Source organism: Notothenia rossii (assembly GCF_949606895.1).
Source record: "Notothenia rossii genome assembly, chromosome: 6".
Lineage (NCBI taxonomy): Eukaryota > Metazoa > Chordata > Actinopteri > Perciformes > Nototheniidae > Notothenia > Notothenia rossii.
The window spans coordinates 29,495,979-29,522,368 of NC_136909.1; the positions used below are offsets into that span (position 1 = coordinate 29,495,979).

The window sequence follows — 26,390 nt, forward strand, 5'->3', positions numbered from 1 at the left end:
GGTTTCGTTTATGACGGATGTATTTTGTTATACACACATTCCTTCACATTTACATTTTAATTTACATTAAAGTATTTCTTGAGGCCTTCTAACATGTTTTTAAATATATAACTACGGTTGTTGTTGAGTTTGTAAATTAACATGAACCGAAGCTGTTGCCTGGCAACGCAATCGCACAACGTCACGTCCGTTAATTCCACATCCACACGCATGGATTAACATCGATTCAATACATTAATGTAGCCTTTGTTTCTGCTAAAAGAGGTGTCGACCAGCTGGGGCAACAAGAAAATCGGCGTAATCGAGTGTGACTATTACAAAATAAATCATTATCATATTAATATTGACAATAACAACCTACCGTCGGGGTAGCCTTTGTTTGGCAGTTCTCTGTATTTCTCCACTGGTTAACATGGGTTAACAATACCGTGTAACTGTCACGTTTGAAGGGACGAAGTTGTGACGTCTTCACGTCTCCTAGCATGGTAAATCGTCACATGTTCACGTCTTGCTGTGATACCGGGTCGCTTCAGAGCCACATTTTAAGTTAGCTCCCTCAGCTAGCTAGTGAATGTGGGGTTTCTGGAAATATTAGCTAACGTTGACTCGCAAATCAATTGTGCTTTGAGCTAAGTTAAGGTTTGACTGGGCTAGTTAATTAACACACGATAGGCTCTGTTTTCACGCTGTGGCTACCATTTAGCTTCTATTTTGCCTGAATCAACATGTTGGTCAAAAATGTGAACATTATGTAATCAGCCCATGTTTTTGCCAGGATCTGAAAATAGTAAAATCATCATTGATATGCTATAGGCTGCTTAAGTATAATCACTTATTTGTGTAAACTGTAGGATGATAATTGAATTAGAAAAAGTGGTGTAGCTGCACAATACAGTAAGTTTGCTCTCCCTGATTGTTTAAGTGGGTGCATTTGCTCCTCTTGATGCTGATTGTGGTTGAAGCTGTGTCTGAAAAGGCAACCAACAGTAAGTGTGTGAGTATAACTACCATTGCTACAGTTTACACTGATGGACCCTCCCTGATGGTTTGTCCATGCTCCAACTAAAGTATTGTTGAGTGAGAGGATTAAATCATTGGTGGTAATGTTTGGATGGGGTTAACGCAGGGTAAGCATTGTGCTTACAGATAAAACTCCCTTTCCATTTTTACAAGAGATTGATGGTTTTTACATTAGCTTTGCACTAAATATTGCAAAAATGATTTCTAAAGTCTCTCTCAGCACTCCAGGAGTGAACATTTTACCATAATCTAATGTCTAAGGGTATGATTAAAGCTCTTGTATTAAATGAGTATAGGCCCAGTGTTTTGTAAACTGTGAGCCAGTAATCTCTCAGTTTGCTGTCAGTCGATATAATACACAATACTCCTGGGAGTCTCAAAACTATAGCACTCCTTTCCGTCAATTCATCTTTTGGAAATAAAATGCTGATTAACTACCTGTTTGAATTCAGCAGCAAGCAAATGCATCCAATGTGCCACAGAAAAGCAATATATTCTCACAGTTCTTGACTGGGAAAAAAATGTATGCTTTCAAATCAGGGCATATCACAGCATGTTAAGAGGTGCTTTTAAATCAATCAATCAAATGTTATTCTTGCCCAGTATTAGAAATATCACTTTTGTCTTATAACCCTATTTTTTTTCCTTGTCTCCTCGCAAGGCAAAACTCCCCAAAGCAACCCCAAAATTATTCTAAAAAGTATGGAAGAAACAAAGAAGGGATCCCTCTGCTAGAATGTGTAAAATATGTTGAGTGGAAAGATACAAAAAAAAGATAATAACATTAAAACATTGAAAGCATCGGAAGCCAAAAGGCAGCCAAACCCTTTCAAGAAAGCCCATGCCATCCTTTACATCTCGCATAATAAATTGTCAACATTTAATAAGTAAAGTAAATGAGCTCCAACTGACTCTATTACATCCCTGTTTGCTTTAAAGCAGGGCATTGTGTTGATAAGACCCAAAGAATGTGCTGAGCTTTCAAGTTCGACTTGGAACTGATGTCGAATCCAGTACAATGTGTCCTTCTTAGTGTTTTTTGCAAATGTAGCTAACCAGGAGAGTGCCAGTGCTCTGTTAGATGGAGTTTGTTGGCAAGTGTATACCCAAAGGCATATCTTACATCAAAAGTCGATTTGATTCTTAATTAAACCGATAGAATACAGCGGCAGTGACAGCTCTGTGGCACTTGGCCTCAGTAAGACTTAACAGCCACTAACATTTCTTCTGTGTAATGATTAATGCATCCAATTTCTGTGATCTGTATTGAGCGTGGCATCATGGGTAATTAAATGATGGTCTATAGAGCACTGACTGTTCTCATAAAATGACAAGGCCATAATTATCATGAAGCTTGGTTACCCCCTGACTCAAATACTAATTGTGTGTCAATAACCAAGTGGAAAATGTAACAGAATTAAAACCCAAAACAACCAAGCTGTGCAAATAGCTCACAGCTACTGCAGTCAATAACACCCAGTCCCCCTTTTGACAAAAAATGAAATTAGATTTGGGTTATTCATTACAGTTCATATGTATTAATTGGGCCATTTCACAGGTTAAATAAAGTGAGACATGTAAAACGAAGAAGAAATATGCTTTAAACATATTCACATGTTCAAAGATAAAAAACTGCAGTGTTAATCCATTGGAGAAGAATAAAAAGTTGCTCCCAAACGTATTGTTCCCTTACATAGTATTTTGTGTCATGAAAAAATAACCTGCCAGACTTGCAGGCCTTTGTAATAAAATAATTCTCCCTCACTGAATTCCGAACAGTGCATGTAACACCTCAGTAACCAAGAATATGGCTTCCACCTGTAAATACAATAACAAAAGCACTGAGAAGCGCACTGTGCTCAGAGGAGCCGTTTACACTTTGTCATTGATTCATTAACAGGCATCATTTTCAAATGAGCAATACGAGCTTTAACGCAGCACGCAAATAAGCAGTGCAGAGAAGTCTCCCTGGGGGGACTGTGCGGCTGTCCAGGAGTATAAAAAAAATAGTAAAATTTATGTTTCCTTTACTACCATTTAAATCAAGCTTGTTATTTTTATTATTGTTGTCCCCCTTTGAATAGGGTGATAAAAACAGATGCCCGCCCCTGTCTCGCTGACATTTTAGGGACTCCTTTTGGAGCAGTAAAGATGCCCACTTGATGGATACCAGAGCTCGACCGAAAACGGGAAAAGACAAAATGAGGAATGCTTATGGGTGCAGGGCGGATAAGGATAATAAATAGAGAGAACATGGGCGGCACACAGGGGGGGAAGGTGGGTAACATCAGTGAAGAATGGAGAAAAACAACGAGGACAGAATAAGAGAGTGATATGCTGAAACAGTCCATCAGCATGAGACTTTAGGACAGGGTAGAACAGGAGATCCAGGGAGAGCCGGGAGGGAGAGACAGAACAGACAGCCCCAGCAGCAGCCGTCAACTAGAGAAGATGAAAAAAAGAGTGCTGGACACATTGACACACTCATTGTCTGTTCTTCTGTGTTTGTATGCTGGTCTGTAGAGAAGCTCCCCGGAGGCTAGTCTGCGTTTCAGCTCCTCCCACAGCAGATCCCGCTCTTTCTGCACTCTAAAAACAAATGCCTGGGCTCAACAAAGAAAATCAACGCAACAGTTTGCATCGATGTTTATTGAGTTTAGACAACTTCTAATGAAATTGTCTTAAAGCAACAAACTTATTTGAGTTAGGGGAGAAGGCTTTTCCTCTACAATCAGAGGTGTTTTTAATTACCACTTACTTAATAATTGGTAGCATAAACACAAGTTTTGAAGTTGATTACTCAAAAGATTAAGTTGTTCCGACTAGTTTTACTACATGATTTAAAAGGAATTTTAAGTTGTATGTACTTAATTACCCTAATTCGGGATACAAGTTTTTAAGTTGATTACTCCAAAAATTAAGTTGATCCAAATTGTTTTACCGTATGATTTAAGAGGAATTTTAAGTTGTATGTACTTAATTACCATCATTGTGAACACACGTTTTTAAGTTGACAACCATTTATAAATTAAGTTGCTCCAAATATATTGTATTCAATAGTTTCTTAGTTTTTTTTAATGTTTTTGCCTTTAAAGAAATTAATTGATTCCACAACAAAAATATTAGGCTATTCACTTTTTATTTTGAACTACAGTTGTTTATTTCAACACATGATGTCTCAATCAGGAGAGAATTCATTTTGTTTGAACCTCTATTGACACATGCCATATGATAAGGTGCATGAACACCTGAAATCACAGCTGACTGCAGGAGAGAGGAGAACCATTTTATAGTTTGGCTGCAGCACGTTGATTGGCTGCTGGAGAATGAGGTGAAATGTAATAGGTTAAAGAGAACGCCTGTGATGAGCTGATTATATGCAGCTGCGGAGTGAATGTATATACACCCATTCTTCCTGAAAGAACTTGCACTGAGCTTAATTTAAATCTTGAAAAAAAAGATAAATAACACAAATTTAAATTGCCCCACAAATAATAAATAAACACATTAGCCATATTATGGGGACACAGAAAATAAACGCTGCCATCACATCGAAGTTTGAGGCCTTTGCATATTTAAAACCAGAGCCAAATATGTAAAATCTGTAAAGTTTTTGTAAAACTACAGAAACAAACTCTCAATGGCCGCCAATCTGCAGATCACACACATCAATTTTACAAAATATGTGATAAAGATGTTTACACTGCCGACAGTCATTATTTCAAACAGTATGAACACATTTAACGCAGAATGCTTGCTCATTCATTTGTTTCCCTGGTTGCCATCGTATGGTCAGATCCTGGGGTGGACCGGTCACTGATGATGGCGATATTCAAGTCCTTTTGAAGCACTTATTAAGCATTATTGATTGGGGTGTGGTCAAAAGTGCAATATGCTTAAAAAAGTAACTGACAGAGAGCAGTGCTTTTGTCCTGTGTTTTTACACTCTGCCCATGGATTTTATTTTATTTCAAGATTTTTAATTACGTCGCTAAACTCCTTGAAAAGGTCCTCTTCCTTTTTTCCAAGGCACACGACAAGGCAGCGGATAGCTAGTTCTCTGCTTACTTCAATTGTATTGTGCTATTTTTGAAAAAGCAAAAAAATAGATATTACCTAAATTAATATATTCTGAACTGGTGACTGCCTGGTGACTGCCAACAACTTGCATTTCAATGACAACTCTAAATAACGATCCTACCTCAAGAAGCATGTCCTTGATCTGCTTCACCGAGATTCATTTTTAATAAAAAGCGATATCACAATAGTAACAAAAGTATTTTTACACTCAAATTAGCCTCTACTACTTTGTATCCTCTCACAGAACTATTCACAGTTCAAAGGCTGCTAATTTTGGTCAAACAGCAATTTGCCTATACTACAAGGCTATCTACTGTATTTGAATGACAAAAGATGACACTCACCTTAAAATGTCCTTTGTATATTTCTATTTGTCTTAACTGTCAGAACTTGTCCAGGCATGTTAAGTAGGAGTGGACTGCAAATCCTTAACCCAAGGTGTAGAACAATTAAGTTATCAAGCCAATTGCATTACTTACTACAACTTGAATTTTGTTTTAAGTCAATTAACGCAGAAATAAGAGTTCAAATTACACACAATATTAAGTTGATGTAATTACCAACATTATTACGTCAACACAACTTATAAATTAATGTTTGCAACTTAAAATGTTTAACTAAATCAATTAACTCACATTTTGATCTTGCAACCATGCATTTAATTAAATGGAGGTGAAAGGTCGCCTGAATTCGTTTTTAGAGTGCGGGCTCCCTCCATGAAGCCCCGGTTCTCCTGGGCTCTCCAAGACAGGTAGGGCATCACCTCGCTCACCGGCCCATAGGGGACATACTTAAAGACAGTGTTGGGTGTAACGCGTTACAAAAGTAACGGAGTTACAGTAATATATTATTTTTTGCTGTAACGAAGTAATGTAACGCATTACTAATGAAATGTGGGTAATATATTACCCGTTACAATAATGGGCGAAGTTTGAACTTTAAGGTTGGGGGTGCCAAAAAATAACTACAAATGTAATGTATAGCTATAGGCTGCAACACAAGGATTCATACATGAAAATTGATCAGGATAGCCTACAGGCTACTGCAGGTGTGTTTTCATAACTAATATGCCCAATAGATGAAATTACTATGGCAGCGGAACTCGCCGCAAAATAAAACGGCTGCTGCGGCACATACTGCTGCTATAATTAGGCTATAACACAGAGGTCTGTAGGATCAATGTTCCCCAATGCTCACACACTTTTTAATGAACTGTATAGGCATACTAACTAATAACTGTAGGATATAAGCACAGCAGTTTTATCACATTTTGACCTAATTTCAGCGATGAAAACAAAGCCAACCAACAAAGTAATGACTTTTGTTCACCGTCATCTAGTGATTATGATCTCCATGCATTCAGCGTCTCTGCCCCACAACTGTCAGCAGCGGCCGCTAGCAGGACCGAAGCATGTGAGCACAACGCAAACGGGAGGATTTGGAGGATTTTGGTTTGAGCGTGGAGTGGTGTCTGCTGCTTACTGCAGCTGGCTATCCCCGGATGCAGATGCTGCGCAATTACGCATTTAAGCTCAACAAAACGAAATAATTTGAATGAATGGCTTACCTAGTGCAGCATCAGGCGCCTCTTTTTCCGGCTGGCATAGATGTCCACTATCTTCTCAACTGACAGTTTTGCAGTCAAATCTCCCTCAATGTGCAGCAGGGCCAGATCAGAAAATCTCTCCTGGATCATTGTAGTTCTCAGCCAGTTTCTGATCCTCCTCATTGCTGAGAAACTTCTCTCTGATGTCGCTGATCCAATGGGCAGTGTCAGTGCAAGCTGGAGTAATGGGAAGAAGTTTGGATAGCTCTCCTTGCTCACTTCGTTTTGCAGGTCCTTCAGGTTAATGGGAGATTGGACAGCACATTTTATCAGGTCCATTTCTGCTGTCACCAGCTGTGGATGGACGATCTTGAGGCTTGCATATTTTCTCAGAAGTGGTTCAATGCCTTTCTTCTCACACTTTATCACAGCATCACATGCCGCTGCAAGCTCCATGGCTTCACCTGAAAACCGTCTGTCCAACTCGGCCATCATATTGTCCAGCACAGGGAGATATAAATGACAGTAGATGGCGTGAGCCTCAAATTGTCCGTCTATTTCCTCATTCCTTTCATCTCGTTGGCGCTGCCATCGTGTGGCCCCCACTACATACTGGTAAAGCGACAAAGGGGGTCTTGAACTTCTTTTTCGCTTTGCCATGGAGGGGGGGTCACTTTCTGCAGTGGCAACTGGCATGCCGACGTCCTCGCCAAACTGCTTGATCTGGCTCCATATGTCTTGCCAACCTTCCTCCTCTCCTCTGCGTTCCCTCAAGTGTGCTCTCAGACTGTTGATCGTGGAGGCAGCATCTGCAAGTGTTGTGGATTTGGACTGAAGTTTCTTGTGAACAACGTGCACAACCCGCAGTAGGTCCTCAAGGATAATGAGGCAGGCGATGAAGCCAGGTGTGGTCATGTGAGTATACAACCCACTTGCTTCCACTGACCATTTCTCTCCTTCATCCACCATCTCCTTCAGACAGCGTGTGATAGGCACATAATGTGATTTAACCGCAAAGACGCATCGCCATTTGCTCGCCCAACGCGTGTCACTGGGTTGCCCAATTTCCTTTGCCTTCATCTCGAGTGTTTTCTGCATCGCCAGAAACCTGTGGTGGTTGCTTGGTTCTGAAAACACGGAGTACAGCTTATCAATAACATTTAACGTCATTTTGATGTCTCTGTTGACTGTGCATGATTCCACCAGGACCAGATTAAGTTTATGGGCCATGCAGTGTACGTAGATGGCAAAGGGGTAATCTTCCTTGATACGCTGCTGTACTCCAGTTAAATGCCCAGACATAACTGAGGCCCCATCATACGACTGTGCGACTATTGGGACGTCCTGCAGTCCGCATGACTCCAACCCCTTCTTGATACCCTCAACAATCCCAGCAGCATCTCGGGAGGCAGAGCAGTCAATGAAGCAGATTAATCGCTCCTTAACCTGTAGCTTTTCTGCATATCTGATACACACAGACAGTTGTTCAGACTTTGATGATTTGGCCTCATCCGCGATAACCGTGAAAAAAACAGTCTCACGCACTGCATTTGCTATTTCCTCTCTGACTAGCTCTCCACACAAAGAGATGACCTCGTTTTGAAAATCTGGACTTGTACAATTAAAGTACTTCTCATCCTGCATTTTGCGGAAACTTGGGTCATACTTGCCGAGGAAGTCGCACAGACTCAAAAAGTTTCCCTTTGTTTCATCATCATCATCCTGCTTGCTTTTATCTGTTTCTGTATCGACTGTATTTGTGTGCTTTTTTTCATTTTTATTTTCTTGTATTTCCTTTTTTCTCCATTGTATTTCCCGATGTCCACGGAAAGGGAGGCCCAGTTGAGACAGCAGCTTAACGACATCCACGACCTTTGTCAAATACTCCCTGTTTTTATCCACTGTGTTCTGGTGACTGGTTGACAAGTGGACTCTGACAGATCCATGCTTTTCAGTTTCCTTGTAGCCCTCCCACAGTCTCATGCAGGCCTTGTGTTTTTCACAAGAGCTATGCTTTATCAGCCTCTCAGTTAGCTTACTCCAATATCGCCCGCCTTGTTTAGCTAGTGTGTCTTCCTCCTCTCCAATCTCCTTGGAAAAGTGGCGGCAACAAAAACAAAACACTGCGTCCCTTGAAACCGAGTACTCCAGCCACGGATGCTTGTTATAAAAGAATGCAGAAAAGCAACGATTTCTATCTCCAATTTTGTGTCTTGGGAAAACGGGAAGCACTGGCTGTTTGGGGCCCACACTTTTATCTCCTAGGTCACTGGGAAGTTGACCGCCATCAGAGGCTGTCTCACAGGGATTGCAAGCGGCGGGAGCTGCGGTGCCGACCGGCGCCAAGATGTGGTGGCTGGTCGACGGGCGAGGCGGGACTGGCGGGTCCGGAGCAGGTGCAGCTTGGGTGGCAGCAACGGTGGCGCTGGAACTTGAATCCGAAACTGGAGTTGTTTTGGTTGCGAAGAACCTGCGTATATCCATTTTTTTAGTCTTCTCCTGTCAGGTTTTGGCGGCTGGCAGACTCGACTTGTCTGAATTTGAGTGCTCAAAGTGCGCATGTGCGTGCAGCGTGTGAGGGCGCAGCATCTGCACAGATCGTCTGTGTAGACTCATTTTTGAGTAATGTTCTGTCTCTGACAGCAGTACACACTGAGACAATATGTTTGTGGATTTAAATGTATTATGTTTATTGAGTTTGCATTTATTGATATAGCATTCCAGAGTTATATTTATCTAGGCCACCTACTATCTGTACATCATAACTAAAAAAAATAAAAAAAAGACTCCGGCCACCAGGGGGTGCCGGGCACCCCGGGAACCCCCCCAAACTTTGCCTATAATGCTCAGTAACGCAGTTACAACACATTTTAACCCGAAATTAAATGGTGTTTTGTTTTTTAAGAATGTACTAACATAGCGAGACATTCCGACACGGGACAAATTGTGCGGGTAGATTAGTAAACCTGATGTTTACCCTTTAGGCTTCGCGTCGAGATCTTCGGGGAAGTTGAACGTGATGCAACCATTCAAAAAAGAGGACGTAGCGAAAAATACAAACAACAAATTGTGTCAGGTGCGCGTGACCTGCTCCGCTGCGCGTGCATCATTTCCAAAGTGCTTCCACAGCAGTGACACACATCTGATCTGTGGATAATCATTTATACGAAAATGGTTAAAGCAACCATCACTAAACGCCAGCAACACTGCATCTACTGCAGACAGTAGCAACAGGTCAGATGCGGACATCACGTTACCCTCCGTTGTGGACACTAGCTTACTCCCGCCTGACTCGCCGGCCCCGGAGCAGCAGTCTTCGTCGCCCGAAACTACGCCGCCCCTCTGCGGCCCGCAGGTGCCAGGTATATCTAAACAACTACCCGCCTGTACAGTGGGGTAAGGCGGTCATTTTGCAGCTTGTGGTATAAAAATAGACAATGGCTAGAATATTCATGTGAAAATAGTGCCATATTCTGACATGCCTGTAGAAATGTTGGGTCAAAAATAATGCATACAATAGCACAGATGCCTTCACCACGAATGGCTACAAAGATATCTCATATCCCAAGCTTATTATCAACGAGCTGATGTTGCAGCTGAAATGTTATCCAGGTCACAAAGTCAACCTCACATGATGATGTGATACCAGTTTTCAAGCACAGTAAATATTCTCTTCCCAGCGTATATGATGGGACCAAGGTGATGATGTAGTAGGCTACATGGTTTTAATAATACTTTTGCCTTTCAATGTTTGCCATTTCAAACCATGAGCATGGTTTAAATCATATTTGCCTTGATTTACAATATGTTAACCTTCATTATAGTCCTTGACAGCGGTCTGTACTGCTGTATTAACAACGTGTCACATGTTAAGAATTTACAATCAGAATTGAGTATTCACCTAAGCCCTGTAATACAAGTTGTTAGTAGCCTTAAGGGCCTACACAGTTGTTATGCTATACCACATTGCCATTCACTGGATGTATAATGAGCTGCACTAAACTACATTTTAGCATTTAAAATACCTAGCTATTCTTTTGCGGTTATTTTGGTGAAAGTAACTAAAAAGTAACTAAAGTAGTGTAACTCATTACATTTCAGAGACAGTAATATTGTAATGTAACTTATTACTTTCAAAAGAGAGTAATAAGTAATATGTAATATATTACATTTTGGAAGTAACTTGCCCAACACTGCTTAAAGACGGGGAAGCCTGCCTGGCCTGGGATCAAAGTGGATGTGATGGGAGGGAAACAGAAGACACAAATAGGCTTTGTGACATATGTATAAAGATGGCAAAGGTAAAGTAAATATATTTTCAGAGAGATTGTTAGAATGTGATTGACAAGTGAGTATTTGGTAACACCGTTTTCACAGGTTCTTTTTGACAGGCTCCAGAGAACACATCATGACTGTACTCAGGGCTGCCCCTGGCCAACTTGTTGCCCCACGCAAAGTTATATGATGAGGCCCTCTGTGTCGCGAGCGTCAACTGGGGTCGGGGGGGTGCTAGTGGAGCCTCGCAATGGCGAAACTGTGGCGCGCTTACACTGTAGGTGCGCCGCATTTGCGCTTCAGATGAGGCTCCCTCCGCAAAATGAAGCCCCATCCGCAAGATGAGGCCCCCTCGGCGAGGTGAGGCCAAGCCCCCATGAAGTGCGCCGGACTCTTAGGAAAATATTCGTTGTGGCCAAACGGCGGTACTACACTTCCGTATAGGTTGCTGGGCCCGGAAACACTTTTTCCCATTGACTAACATTGGGAACGAGACGTCTGTAAATCGTTGGATAATTTTTTTTAAACTAAATAAACTACCCAGTATGAACTTTGTATAGCCCTTATTAAAAACATTAGGTCCTCAAGTTGTAAAATGTGCTAATAACGTTATTCTGAGAGTTATTTTCCTCGGCATTATGAAGGCGGATCCAACCCACGGGACCGCGCCGCCAGGTACGTTCATGTGACGTTTTCAGTACTACATGAGTGTGACCTTTACACATTGGTTGCACAATAAGAACGGACCCATATCGCCTTACTGCCAGCCCACGGAGCTGTAATAATGGATATATTGCACATGTTTGCTGTAATTCATCGTTTGTAAAATATTATACTACATGGGCTGTATGATGTAAATCTTGTATTAAATAAAGTTAATATTACCGACATAGATTAACGTCCCTGTAGCTTCTTATTGCAGCTGCAATATAGCATTAAAGGAGTTGAACGTAGCTGTTTGCTATTATACGCAGGGATAAGCCAGAGCATACAACCTTTGCATGTGGGCACAACACGTTTTGTCACATGCTTATACATATATAAATAAAGATATATGTGTCAAAGCTCTAATCAAATTAACAGTTGTAATAATTATAATTGTATATGTATATATATATATATATATATATATATATATATATATATATATATATATATATATATATATATTTATATAGCCTGTGTTGTATATTGATACACACAAAAGAACAACCTTGTTTTTTCAAAAAATAAATAACAAGTTGTATTGTAGTGTATATTTTAGTGTTGTTTTATGCTTATATAGATTAAAAGGTAATGTAAAATTGATTAAAATTATTCTATTAAAAAATCCTCCAAACATGATCAACAGGAAAGCCCTATGAAGGCATGTTATGGTTTGAAAAAAAGTTGAGGATGGGTTCCAGACAGTTCAATCAGGAGAGACTTCATTTTGTTTAAAGAACATTCATTGACACATGTCATATGATCTATGTTAAGTCTTTGGCAATTAGACCCCGATCCTGAAATCGTATATCTAAAGGGGGAAATGCAGCCACATGTCCACATCACTGAGGACCTGACATGGACTCATCACACTAACACCATCACCAAAAAAGCTCGACAGCGGCTCTTCTTCCTCCGCAGGCTGAGGAGGTTCAACATGGACTCCAGGATACACTGCAACTTCTACAGGTGCACCATAGAGAGCATTCTGACCTTCTACAGGTGCCCATAGAGAGCATCCTGACCTTCTACAGGTGCACCACAGAGAGTATCCTGACCTTCTACAGGTGCCCCATAGAGAGCATCCTGACCTTCTACAGGTGCACCATAGAGAGTATCCTGACCTTCTACAGGTGCCCCATAGAGAGCATCCTGACCTTCTACAGGTGCACCATAGAGAGCATCCTAACCTTCTACAGGTGCCCCATAGAGACCATCTTGACCTTCTTCAGGTGCACCATATAGAGCATCCTGACCTTCTACAGGTGCACCATAGAGAGGATCCTGACCTTCTACAGGTGCCCCATAGAGAGGATCCTGACCTTCTACAGGTGCACCATAGAGAGGATCCTGACCTTCTACAGATGCTCCATAGAGAGGACCCTGACCTTCTACAGGTGCACCATAGAGAGGATCCTGACCTTCTACAGGTGCACCATAGAGAGCATCCTGACCTTCTACAGGTGCACCATAGAGAGGATCCTGACCTTCTACAGGTGCACCATGGAGAGGATCCTGACCTTCTACAGGTGCCCCATGGAGAGGATCCTGACCTTCTACAGGTGCACCATAGAGAGGATCCTGACCTTCTACAGGTGCACCATAGAGAGGATCCTGACCTTCTACAGGTGCACCATAGAGAGGATCCTGACCTTCTACAGGTGCACCATAGAGAGAATCCTAACCTAAAACAACTCAAAACAAGTGTCGCAATATAGGGAAACAAACTCTGACAAAAAAAAAATCAATTAGATCAGAATCTGAATAAATGTATATTGTTAGAGCAGAAAAGAGCCAAAGACAGCCTAATGTTACTTAAAGGTAGGGTATGTAAGTTTGAGAAACGGCTCGAGATCGCTAGAATTTGAAAATATACTTGCGGAGAAAATCTGCCACTTCCTCACAGAGCCCCCTCCTCCAATACACATGAACGCGCACATGACCAATGAGGGCACGAGATAAGTTTGCGCACAGATGGAAGGCTGACAGGCAGGTAGGCCTTCCAGTTATTTTTGCCGGGCCGGCTAAAATGATTGGTCGTGCTTTTTACAGTACTACGGCTTCCACAGATGACATTTCTTTATGGATTTTTTGTCAAAGCACTTAAGATATTCATTGCTATCGGGATGTTAAGAGCATTCCATGGAATATAACAAAAAGTTTATCTCGAGCCGGTTTCTCAAACTTACCTACCCCACCTTTAAAGTATGCAAAAGGTATAAAAGATTTAAAAAAAGAAATTATTGTAAAAAAAAGTTACACATTTTACAAAATACACATCCTGTAACAGTTTGGAGGATTTAGCAGCCAGGTATATATTACACAGTTTTAGCGGCATATATACAGTATATATATATATATATATATATATATATATATATATATATATATATATATATATATATATATTAGGGCCGGGACTTTAACGCGTTAATTAAAATTAATTAATTACACAAAAATTAACGCGTTAAAAAAATTAACGCATTTTAATCGCACTTATTTTTGCACCGCGGAACGTTTCTCACTGGATGAGTTTCAGGGGTACCGATTATACTGGAGCACCAACTAAGGTTCATGACTTCAGACAACAACAAACCACAGTGAACAATAGTCAAACATGAACGAAGAAGCTGATGAGACCGCTTTGGTTGGCCCCGTGGATGGGATATTTTGTTTTAAAAAACGGAAGGATGGAAGCATCGATAAGGGGAGGGTTGTTTGCAAATTATGCAAAAAGGAATTCGCATATCACCGCAGCACATCAAGCCTCAAGTATCACCTCAATGCAAAACATATAGCAGCTAGCGTGGAAGCTAGCGTGGACGTTAGCCCGACTCGGAGTACAAGGACCCACATCCAATTCGCGTTGATCAAACAGTGGCCTATGCAACAGAGAGATTTTATTTCATCAGGATATTGGAAGAATAGGAGGGATTGAGGTCAATCACTGGCACTTTTTTATTTTATTTTAAATGGTACACTTTATGTTGAACTATTTATTACGTTGTTGGTGCAACTGGCACTTTATGTTGAACTGTTTATTGTTTTGGCCAAGGTTATTGAGAGAGTTGGACTGAAATTGATTAGATTTTTTAAATCAACTGTTGGTAAATCAACAAAGTCTGTTATGGCCTCTGAAGCAACAGAGAGATGTTTTCTAATAGTCAGGGTTTCCAATGTTCTGAATGTACTTGAAAGTATTGTGTTTTACTTAAAAAACAAAGTGTTATAGTTTACAGAAGGTCTACCTACCTATAGGCTACCTGAATCTCTGAAATGTAATATATACCTAAATATGCTATTGCTACACTTTATGGCAAAAATGGCACTTTTCTGTTGGTCTTGGTTAAGTACCACCTTGAAAAAAATAAACAATGTTTTGTTGCTTAAGCTTATGTATTCAGTCATTATTCAATGGTATACTAAAATCCATGTGAAAAAAATTGCTTCTCACTGTTCTCAGGCCAAATATTTATATGTGATTAAAAATGCGATTAATTTCGATTAATTAATTACAAAGCCTCTAATTAATTTGATTAATTTTTTTAATCGAGTCCCAGCCCTAATATATATATATATATATATATATATATATATATATATATATATATATATATATATATATACACATGGTTGGTATTTAACAATTTAACAACAAGGGGTGTTATAGTCTGTGTTGTAGTGTGTGATATTGGTAGTTATGAAAACATTTTACACTTTTCCTTCAAGTATTATACGTTTTAGATACTTGTGGGGTACTTAACATGAATAATCACAGTTACTATTCTTTTACTCCATCACATGTCAAAGAGAAATAGGCTATTGTTATGTTAACTCCACCACAGTAATCCATCATCAGGTTTACTTTTTAGATAAAGATTTAACTCACAATTTATCATAACAGGCTTCAAAATATACAACCCAAAAAAGTATAATTCTAAATTAAGCTCTGTTGCTTGGATATCACTAGATCCTGTTACATCAGCATAATATAAAAGTACATAACGATAACTTAGCATAACTACTAGCTAGCCGCTAGCTGCTAACTGCCGCCTCGTTAATATCAATTCCATCATAACAATCAAGTACCATGCTGTCATGGACGCGCGGTGCTGTTACGTGTACGCAAAGTGACGTGCTTGATGTGAACAAGCCTTTTGGGGGGCGTGGTTAAAGTTGCGCATGCTCTATGAGCGCACATACGGGTACTTCTCAGGCATGACGGGTAATCTGTGACGTTTCACTCTCTCAAAAGTTTGGCCATTTTGTCTTCATGCGCCAATGAGCAGCTCTCATAGGAATGAATGAGGCCCCGCCTCCCACGCTGTGTCCATGGGTGTTTCTCAATCTCGAGTAAAGCTGCTCCAGAGCCACTATTTCAAGCATACTACGTCATCGAGTGCCGCCGAAGTACTGTTCCAATGTCCAGCATACTTGGAATTTTTACCGAGCCCGGAGTACTTCGTTTGGTGAAATTTAGAGGCTGCACATGTGTAGACTCTGCGGTCTTAAAATCCCCACAATGCTTTGTGCACGGACCAATTTCCCCAAATCTGTGGCGGAAAATGTACCAAGCAAGCATACTCAAGATTGAGAAACAACCCAGGTCTTATTATACATCCATGGGTGAGGCCCCACGTAGTCTGAGTGATCAGCCTGTAGGGAGGGTTGGACGTCATCTCAATTGGCTTCCCTCACAGAATACTCGCGACAGTGTTTATAATAAGGCAGGTTTGCAGCTTTTGAACAGGCAACCTCAGTTTGCTTTTGAATTAAAAGCGCTGCTGTCAGGCTCACATATACTGTGACTTTTTGCAAGGGCTTAAATGTCCTTAAAACAAATCCACAATTACTTGCATAACATCAAAACAGGATAAAATAGTACAAAGTCTTTTTGCGCAACAGAATATCTGAAAACAATGTTTTGAAAACTCACAATTGGCACCTTTTTTTGAAAAGCAAAAGATCTCAACTCCACTATGTTTTATTCAATTTAGAAAGGTCTTCACTGTTTCGAAATTCAAAGGCGCTGGCTGCTCTATCCCTGGAGAAAACAGCAAAGAAACACATGGTGTCTGTTTACATCAATACCGGTCAGGGCTGTTTCAACTTGAGCCTCACGTTGACAGACAGCAGCCTGCCGCCGCCGAGTCTGTCTTTGACAGACAAACAAAGTGGAGAGAGCCCGCAGCAGCGTTTCATTAGGACAGCTTGTCAATACCGAGGTGTCTCAGTTAATATGTCACGCTATGGGCTGGAGACTGACTCCATGCACTGCATGCAGTCCGAGCTCTCGTAAAGACACAGAGTTACAGAGGAGGGCAGTGGAGACACATCCTGCAGAGGCTGAATTTAAAACACTAACATCATCCTAAAAGGCCTTGACACCAAGCCCCCAGGAAGTGCGCCGGACTCTGAGGAAAATATTCGTTGTGGCCAAATGGCGGTACTACACTTCCGTTAGGTTGCTGGGCCCAGAAACACTTTTTCCCATTGACGTACATTGGGAAAGAAACGTCTGTAAATCGTTGGATAATTTTTTTTAAACTACCCAGTATGAACATTTGTATAGCCCTTATTAAAAACATTCGGTCCTCAAGCTGTAAAATGTGCTAATAACGTTATTCTGAGAGTTATTTTCCTCTGCATTATGAATGCGCATCTGAGAGTGGGAGCTTGGGGGCGGGGCTTAAGGGGCAATTCAACTGTCTCAGTTTCTTCGGATTCTATTTTCGAATGACAAATATAGACTACAGCCCCCTGTTGTCATGGAGAGTTAATTTCTCTCATGCAGTGGCAGAATGAGGTTGGCTGTTTACTGTGGTTTTTGTTGTGTTCAAATTTGGTTCAAATGTGACTTTTTGGCCAAGATGGATGTAACGTGAGGTGGCACAACAGTCGGCTCAATCGCAACTAGTTCTTTGATGAATGTTTGGTGTGAACAGGGTTGCAAAATTCCGGGAATTTTCAAAGATGGAAACTTTAATTAACGGGAATTAACGGGAGTAAACGGGAATTTATGGGAATAAACTGGGAATTTTCTAAATTGAAGGTTGGCTCTTCATAGGGAACTTAAATATAGTTGGGCAAAGTATATTTTAGCATAATCTTGACTAAAACAAACAGATGCCATTCAAGTACACTTCAATATCCATGCCATAGCACACTGCTTACTGCATGGCTATTGAGACCACACCCCCTACAGGCACTGTGCATTCCTCCATCACATGCACAGATGAGTAATGTTTAACTCAACATTCCTTGTTTTCGTTCTTCAATTAAACAAATAATTGTTCAATAAAATAATTAAAACTTTTTCTGTTCTATTAAAATAAAAAGAAATCTGTTGAAATGTCATGTTTTTTGTTTAATTTTGCACTGAATATTTCCAAAATTCCACAGCTTAACTTACCATGGAATCTTTCCGGAAATTTACCGGAAACTTTCCGCCCCTTTGCAACCCTAGGTGTGAAAGAAATTTAAGTAGAGCAGGGAATACAGGGCCTGTTGGCTTTGTGAGAGAGAGTATTCGTGCATGTATTTCTCTGATCTGATCGCATGCCCAGGAGTTGACCGAAGTACACCTTGTTCTCTGTCGGTGTGAGACCCAGCTCATTCATTCTGAATGAGGCAGAGACACAGAGACTTAAAAATAACTTCTTCGTTCACATGCAACGCTGTGTATAAAAAAATATTTTGAAGTGGATTGTTCAGCCGTACCTCCTCAAGGTGTGTTTTACCGTGTCCTCATTATGGGAAGCCACCATAACGTTGGATTTTTTGTTGAGTGCAATCTACCACCAGCACGTAGTCCAGGCACCTGGACAAATAAAAATGAACACATGAAAGATCATTTATCTTCTTTATATATTTATATTTATATTACTACTTTTGTTTGTAAGAACATGTTTTCTACAAAAACTAAAATGCTGCACAATATGAGAAAAGTTAATGATATGCAATTGCTTTTTTGAATATCACAATGTGACGAAGGTAACTTTGTCACTGTGGACTGACGGCTTCGGGCCTTGTAATATTGCACATGTGGTTTAGTTTGAAAGTGTTCCCCTTCCCGTTTTGTCTGTGGCATGGTGATTGTGTTCACCTGGTGCCCTGTGTTGTCTCCTCCCCCCCGCCCCACCTGTGTCTTGTTGGCCTGATTAGTGTGTGTGTATTTAGGCTCTGTTTTCCCTGTCAGTGGACAGGTAGTGTGTGTGAGATCCTTGTGGCTGCTGACTGTGTTCATGTGGACAGCAATATTGAGGCTGTAAATCATGTTTCCATAAATAATAAATGCCCACACCGGGTTGTATTTGGACGTTCTGCCTCTGCCTCTTTGCTTGGTCGGGCAGCTCAACGGTCAGCTTCACACACAACAATAATAATAATAAAAATGCGATAAATAAACAGTTATTAGTGTTCTTATGGTTGCCCTTCTGCTGCTTTTGTTAGAGTGCTACAATGAAACAAATTGCGAGTTGAATAAAAAAATAATAATAATGATTTGTTTTGTGAACAAATTGAACTGAACAAAAAATGCATGAATAAAACAAGAATGATAGTTACAATTTCAAGATTACTACTGAAACTCAAAAGATTCCCTGCTTGTGTAAACAATTGAAAGAACTACAAACTATTATTCAATTTTTATTATATTTTGAATATTGTTTGCATTCTGTGGCTGACATTGTTTCATAACTCACCTCTTATATCTGAATATAATTACCAAAAATCTGAACCAATCCGTTCAGAGAGCACTTGTGCTTTACTAAGTGTGTAGCTGTTTGAATATGCATGTGCTTTACCATCATCTGCATAATTGTAATCCCACCTCATACTGTGCTGTAGCAAATCATCTAAACGTGTACCTCTCACATGTTGATGTTTACCTCCACATTAAATTGAATGCTTGAGGGTGGCCTTTGCTGCTTTTGTGAAAAACATATTGATCTGCACAAGACGATTTCTTTGAACTTGCTCTCATTTAGGACTGTCAGAAAATGGTTACAACCCTGCACCCTGGAGCTGGGTGATATTCAGTAACTTGTACTTGGACAACTCAACAGGGTGGATGCGTGCTGACACAAGATGTTCAACTCAGAAACTCCCCTTGAATTTAAAGTAAAGGACCACTTCCCTGAGCTGTCCATGGAAATGGATTTGTGCCTAGAAAGTGGACGGCTTAAATCTGTGAACCACATGGGAAAATTGGTTTGGCAAAATAAAATAAAAAAGTTTTTCTAGGACACCTCACCTAGGAACTGTGTGCTTTCCAATGGTAAGGGATGTAGCAGCAGGCAGCGGCTTTAAAATTCAGGAATTAGAGATTAGCCTGGCTAAAGCAGATCATGTACTTATGTTATTTAACATTTAATTAACAAAGATTCAAAAACATTTGGGGATTCAAAATCAAATGTTTTACTATGTGCTGGCACAGACAGCAGCAGCACAATAACAAAAAAGCAAACAACTAGAAATTGTAGAATTACAAGATATCAAAAATAATTCTTCATTATACAAAACATCTAAATTCTGATGTGCCTGCTGTAGTTAGACAAAAAACAATCATACTTTGCGGATGCAGATGTGGGCAGCTACCAACAATTCAAAAACAAAGAAACTGAATTTTTGCCTGTGGTACATTATTTGGTAGACTCATAATCAGGGTTAATGGGGTCTTCATAATCGTGGTCTCTAGCCCGCTCTCGTTCCTGATACATATAAGCCCCGCGCACCAGCTTGGCTGCAAAATGCCAGCCCTCACATCGAGACTATTCTACGTCCATGGTTATGTTGTCATAGGCCTCCTGCAGAGCAAAAGAGGACAATGATTCACTTCATAGCAATGACGGATATAAATCAAGTTCCAAGTTTAGATACAAAATTGTGAAAGCAGTGCAATCGTTGCTGTCAATGTAACTTTTACAGAGCTTTATGATGTTTTGCAGCCAAATACATGATTTATGGGTCTACCTGTTCTACCTGACCTAGCCCAGGCCCCCATAGCATTACCAATCACACAACACGACTGCTACTCAAACAGGGTTATACTCACTTATTTGTATGGCTCCATGTCAATAACTCGTAAAATGAACCAACTAATTGTGAGAACCAGAATGCCTTATCCTAGTTTTAGCAAGTTCAGCAACAAAGCAGTGGTGTAGTATACGCACAGCAACCCATTGTGACAAAATGGGACCCTCAATAATCTATGGTCTTTATTTTATCCAACAGGCAAAATGTGTTATATTTATTTTAAAGTCGTATGTGATGATGTGGTAAGCTTATAATAATCACGTAAAAAAAGGATGATAATCATATGAATGTAAACTATTACTTACGCATTTTTTTTTCATTTGAAATGGTGTATTCAAGAAATAAAAAATGAATCACCACATTTCCCTTCAACATTATCCCCTTCTTGGCAATGTCTCTGTTCTATCCTCAGCTGACTCATCCTAATCTCTTTACATGTTGACATCAGGAGTAACACGATTTGTCACAGCGTGCTCTCCTTCTACAATAATTATAACTGTTGAGTCAGCCTTTTGTGTGTGCAGCGACATCATTAACATTGGTAGGTGTTGAAGATGACAGGCTTCTCTTTGTTGTAGATCCTCTGCATCTCTAATGTCAGTCTGCTGATAGCCGGCTGCAGGTACGTCTGCTCTGCATCCATCATCAAGTGAACCCCATTCTCTATACAGCATGCTGGGATAAAAAAGGATATAATTCATTTTGAATAATTTCACCTATTTATTCTATAACATAGTTAAAATATTGAAATACAAAACATCCCTTTATCAAATCAAGGTGATCACTGTTCCTTTCAAGAAAGAGGTTTACAAATGCATGCACATCCAGATGATGAATACTAGGAGATGAGAATTATGTAAAATAGGAAATAATATAGTCTAAAAAAGGCTCCCATTAACACATTTATGCACCACTGGGTAACATGTATCTTCCTTTCTTACTAATCTGCTGGATATACCATCATTACATTGTCTTCACTTATTTAATATAATATTTATATGTTTTTATTCATCCCTTATATCCCTTTTTGTGTTGTTGGAGATGCCTGATGCTCTAGTTATGTCAAATTCAAGATGTTTTTATTAAGCTCTAGGCACTTCAAGGTCTTTTGACTTGAGAGACACGTGTATGTCTTTGAAGTGCCCCGTGGAGCTTTGCATATATCTTTTTTTGTATCTGGTGCATTTTTACCATGCATTACATGTTAATATACGCTGTGACACAGTTACAACATTCATTCAGGATGCTTGGACAGGAATTACACTGTGTGCAATAATGTGTCAATGTGTTATGATTATGGATCTATCCAACATGTATGTATACACTTATACAATTTGTTTTATGTATGCGATCCTGGGCAGCTGTTTAAGACAATTTGAACTGTCAGGTGAACTTGCTGGTGTGTCTATCAGAGGTCGCGTTAACTGAATGTTTTCCGTCTATGACGGATTTTGTTTAACAACGAAAGACAAATCTGAAAGCAGCCCGTCATTTTGACAGATTAGAACAAACTCGGAACAGTGCCAAAGTTTCCCCGTAGCGAGGCTCCGGTGTTGTGCCGTGTTATGCATGCCCGTCAAAAAGGAAATTATATAGTTTCCAAACCTTACTTTGCCATACAAATCATTGAAATGTCTGGGAGTTTTAACGCGCTCCCGCGAGGTGCACGCATCTCTCGGTGGGCATGCATAACACGGCATGACACCAGCGCTAACAGTTCTCTTATTTACTTTATGTGAAGAAAGGCTAGATGCTTCAAAACCAACACACTCTCACTCCCTAAACGCCCAGGAGCGACGCTTGGTCAGAGTCCTGTGGTCGTGCAGTTGGGACGCGCCGAGGCTCCTTCAGCTTCATAAACGGACGCAAAGAACTTCAACTGATTGCAATGTATTCCCATCCGCGGCGGTATTTGACGCTCAGGGAAGCACTGCATCTATTTATCCGGGATAATCCGGAGCCTCCGAAAGACCTCAAAGAAACACAAGGTCAGGAAGCCAGCTCGTAATCCGGTTCCGTGCTCCAGTGCCGGCCCACACAGCCATGGTATCGTGCTCCAGTACCATCCCACACAGCCATGGTTCCGTGTTCCGGTTCCTTGCCCAGCAGCCATGGTTCCGGCTCCATTTCCGGCCCCAGCAGCCATGGTCCCTGCTCCAGAACAGGCCCACACAGCCATGTTTCCGGCTCAAGAACCGGCCCACACAGCCATGATCCAGGCTTCAGTTCCAGTTCGCACAGTCTTGGTCCCTGCTCCAGAACCGGCCCATACAGCCATGGTTCCGGCCCCAGTTCCAGCCATGGTTACGGCTCAAGTACTGGGCCCAGCAGCCATGGTCCCGACTCCAGCTCCTCGTCACCTGTTGACTCTTCGGCCAACGCCCAGCTCCCTGTCTCCTGTTGGCTCTCCAGCCGACGCCAGCCCCCCGAGTCCTGTCGGCGTACCGGCCGACGCCAGCTCCCCGTGTCCTGTCGGCGTACCGACCGTCTCAAGTCACCTCTCCAGTTCCCTCTCAAGTCTCCTCTCAAGTCCCCTCTCGAGTCCCCTTTCAAGACACTTCTAAAGTCCCCTCTCGAGTTCCTTTCAAGTCACCTCTCGAGTTCCCTCTCGAGTTCCCTCTCGAGTTCCCTCTCAAGTCACCTCTCGAGTTCCCTCTCAAGTCCCCTCTCAAATCATCTCTCAAGTCTCCTCTCGAGTTTCCTCTCAAGTCACCTCTCGAGTCACCTCTCAAGTCTCCTCTCGAGTTCCCTCTCAAGTCACCTCTCGAGAGCCCTCTCAAGTCACCTCTCAAGTTCCCTCTCAAGTCCCCTCTCAAGTCACCTCTCAAGTCACCTCTCAAGTCTCCTCTCGAGTTCCCTCTCAAGTCACCTCTCAAGAGCCCTCTCAAGTCACCTCTCGAGAGCCCTCTCAAGTCACCTCTCGAGTCTCCTCTCAAGTCACCTCTCAAGTCCCCTCTCAAGTCCCCTCTCAAGTCACCTCTCAAGTCTCCTCTCAAGTCACCACTCAAGTTCCCTCTCAGGTCCCCTCTCGAGGCTCCTCTTGAGTTCCCTCTCAAGTCCCTACCCAATGTCCTGGTCCGTTGGAGGTTCCGCTGGGGGTCCTGCAAACCCTATGTTTCTTTGCCGTTGGAGGCCCCGACGACTACTGTTCTGCTGGGGGTCCTGCCAACCCTATGTCCTGTGCCGTTGGAGGCCCCGCCGACTACTCTTCTGCCGGGGGTCCTGCCAACCCTATGCCCTGTGCCATTGGAGGCCCCGCCGACTACTCTTCTGCCGGGGGTCCTGCCAACCCTATGTCCTGTGTCGTTGGAGGCCCCGACGACTACTGTTTTGCCGGAGGTCCTGCCAACCCTATGCCCTGTGCCGTTGGAGGCCCCTTCGACTACTCTTCTGCCGGGGGTCCTGCCAATCCTATGTTCTGTGCCATTGGAGATCCCACCGACCGTTCTTCTGCCGGGGTTCCTGCCAGCCCTACGTCCTGTGCCGTTGGAGGTCCAGCCGACACCTGTTTTGTCGGGGGTTCTGCCAACTCCATGTCCTGTCCCGTTGGGGATCCCGCCGACTGCTCTTCTGCCGGGGGTCCTGCCAACCCTATGTCCTGTTCCGTCCAGGGTCTCGTCTGCGCCTGGCCCGCCGGGGGTTCCGCCGGCTCCTGCCCGTCGTTGTGCCAGGCCTCCTGAGTTCCCAGCGGATTTTGCTCTAGAGCCCGGTCTCCTGAGTTCCCCAACCGAGGACTCCGCCATGAACTCTGCCTTGCCCCCGGGCCGTCCGCCCGAGGACTCCATCATGGACTCTGCCTTGCCCCCGGGCCGTCCGCCCGAGGACTCCATCATGGACTCTGCCTTGCCCCCGGGCCGCCCGCCCGAGGGTTCCACCATGAACTCTGCCTTGCCCCCGGGCCGTCCGCCCGAGGGCTCCAACATGAACTCTGCCTTGCCCCTGGACCGGCCGCCCGAAAACTCCATCATGGACTCTGCCTTGCCCCTGGGTCGTCCGCCCGAGACACCCATCATGGACTGTGCTTTGCTTCTGGGTTGTCGTTCCGGACCCGTCCTCCGGACCCCCTCCACCCACGCTTTTGGATTTTGGATTTTTTTGGACTTCTAGAATCCGTCCCTTGAGGTTAGGGAATGTTCCGGTATTTGGACAACATTAACATGGGATCACTCCGGTCAATGTACGTACTTCGTCTCACTGGAATATTAATGGCCAGATTGAATACAAAATCGACCCAAATTCTCCGGTCAATGACAGGAGAGTTTTGAAAGTGACAAAACACTGTTCCACACATTTAAAAACACTTAATCAATGTTTACCCAGGATCCATGCACCTTTCCTGGCTTGTAAAATGTGGTGATGCGCCCTGGAGGTAGCGGGTAGGCTCTGTGCGTGGTGCTGAACCCCAGCCTGTCTATGTGGAATACAAAAACAAACAAAGACAAACACCTTTAAGGTCACCAGGGTCGTGAGGTTCTGGTTCTGGCGGTGTGCATGGAGGGGTTTAGTCCGAGTGAGGAGTGCTCGAGCGTGGGAGGATGTGTAAGGCAGAGGAGGGGAACAAAAGGTGTGTGCAGGAGCAGGGAGAAAAGAGAAAATAAAAAGACTCAAAGTGTTCCACCTTCCAGCAGCAGCAGCAGCAGCAGCGGGCCCGCGGTGCTGAACACCTGCCTGTCTATGTGGAGTACAAAAACAAACAAAGACAAACACCTTTAAGGTCACCAGGGTCGTGAGGTTCTGGTTCTGGCGGTGTGCATGGAGGGGTTTGACCTGGCTCCCCGACACAATGCACATAGTCTGGAGCAGCGGAGCAGCGGCTGGGCCGTGTTCCCCCTTCTGTCCATTTGCCTATCAGTTTGTTAACGAAGTGGACAGAGGCTGTTTTTTGCCCCTAAAAGTGACTTTTAATGGTGTTTTTTGTATTTAAATGATGTGTTTTATCTTTCTCCAGGGTCCCCGACGCAATGCACATAGTCTGGAGCTCGCTGGGGTCCCGCAAAATGCTTTAATCACGATTTTGTCCTTTTCCCCATCACTTTGTTAACGAAGTGGACAGAGGCTGTTTTTTGCCCCTAAAAGTGACTTTTAATGGTGTTTTTTGTATTTAAATGATGTGTTTTATCTTTCTCCAGGGTCCCCGACGCAATGCACATAGTCTGGAGCTCGCTGGGGTCCCGCAAAATGCTTTAATCACGATTTGGTCCTTTTCCCCATCACTTTGTTAACGAAGTGGACAGAGGCTGTTTTTTGCCCCTAAAAGTGACTTTTAATGGTGTTTTTGGCATTTAAATGATGTGTTTTATATTTCTCCAGGGTCCCCGACACAATGAAACTAGTCTGGAGCTCGCTGGGGTCCCGCAAAATGCTTTAATCACGATTTGGTCCTTTTCCCCATCACTTTGTTAACGAAGTGGACAGAGGCTGTTTTTTGCCCCTAAAAGTGACTTTTAATGGTGTTTTTTGTATTTAAATGATGTGTTTTATCTTTCTCCAGGGTCCCCGACGCAATGCACATAGTCTGGAGCTCGCTGGGGTCCCGCAAAATGCTTTAATCACGATTTTGTCCTTTTCCCCATCACTTTGTTAACGAAGTGGACAGAGGCTGTTTTTTGCCCCTAAAAGTGACTTTTAATGGTGTTTTTGGCATTTAAATGATGTGTTTTATCATTATCCAGGGTCCCCGACACAATGAAACTAGTCTGGAGCTCGCTGGGGTCCCGCAAAATGCTTT

At 42.4% G+C, this 26,390-nt stretch overlaps 1 long non-coding RNA gene across 1 annotated transcript in view; it reads right to left on the bottom strand.

Moving 5' to 3' along the window:
* Positions 1 to 20,230: 20,230 nt before the first annotated feature.
* The window catches only part of LOC307043948, a 38,505-nt gene continuing 32,345 nt past the window's right edge, over positions 20,231 to 26,390 (bottom strand). The window contains exons 2-3 of the long non-coding RNA XR_013809471.1: positions 20,968 to 21,337; positions 20,231 to 20,433 (exon numbers count right to left, since the gene is read on the bottom strand). This is a non-coding gene — a long non-coding RNA (uncharacterized lncRNA). The remainder of the gene's footprint in view (positions 20,434 to 20,967; positions 21,338 to 26,390) is intronic.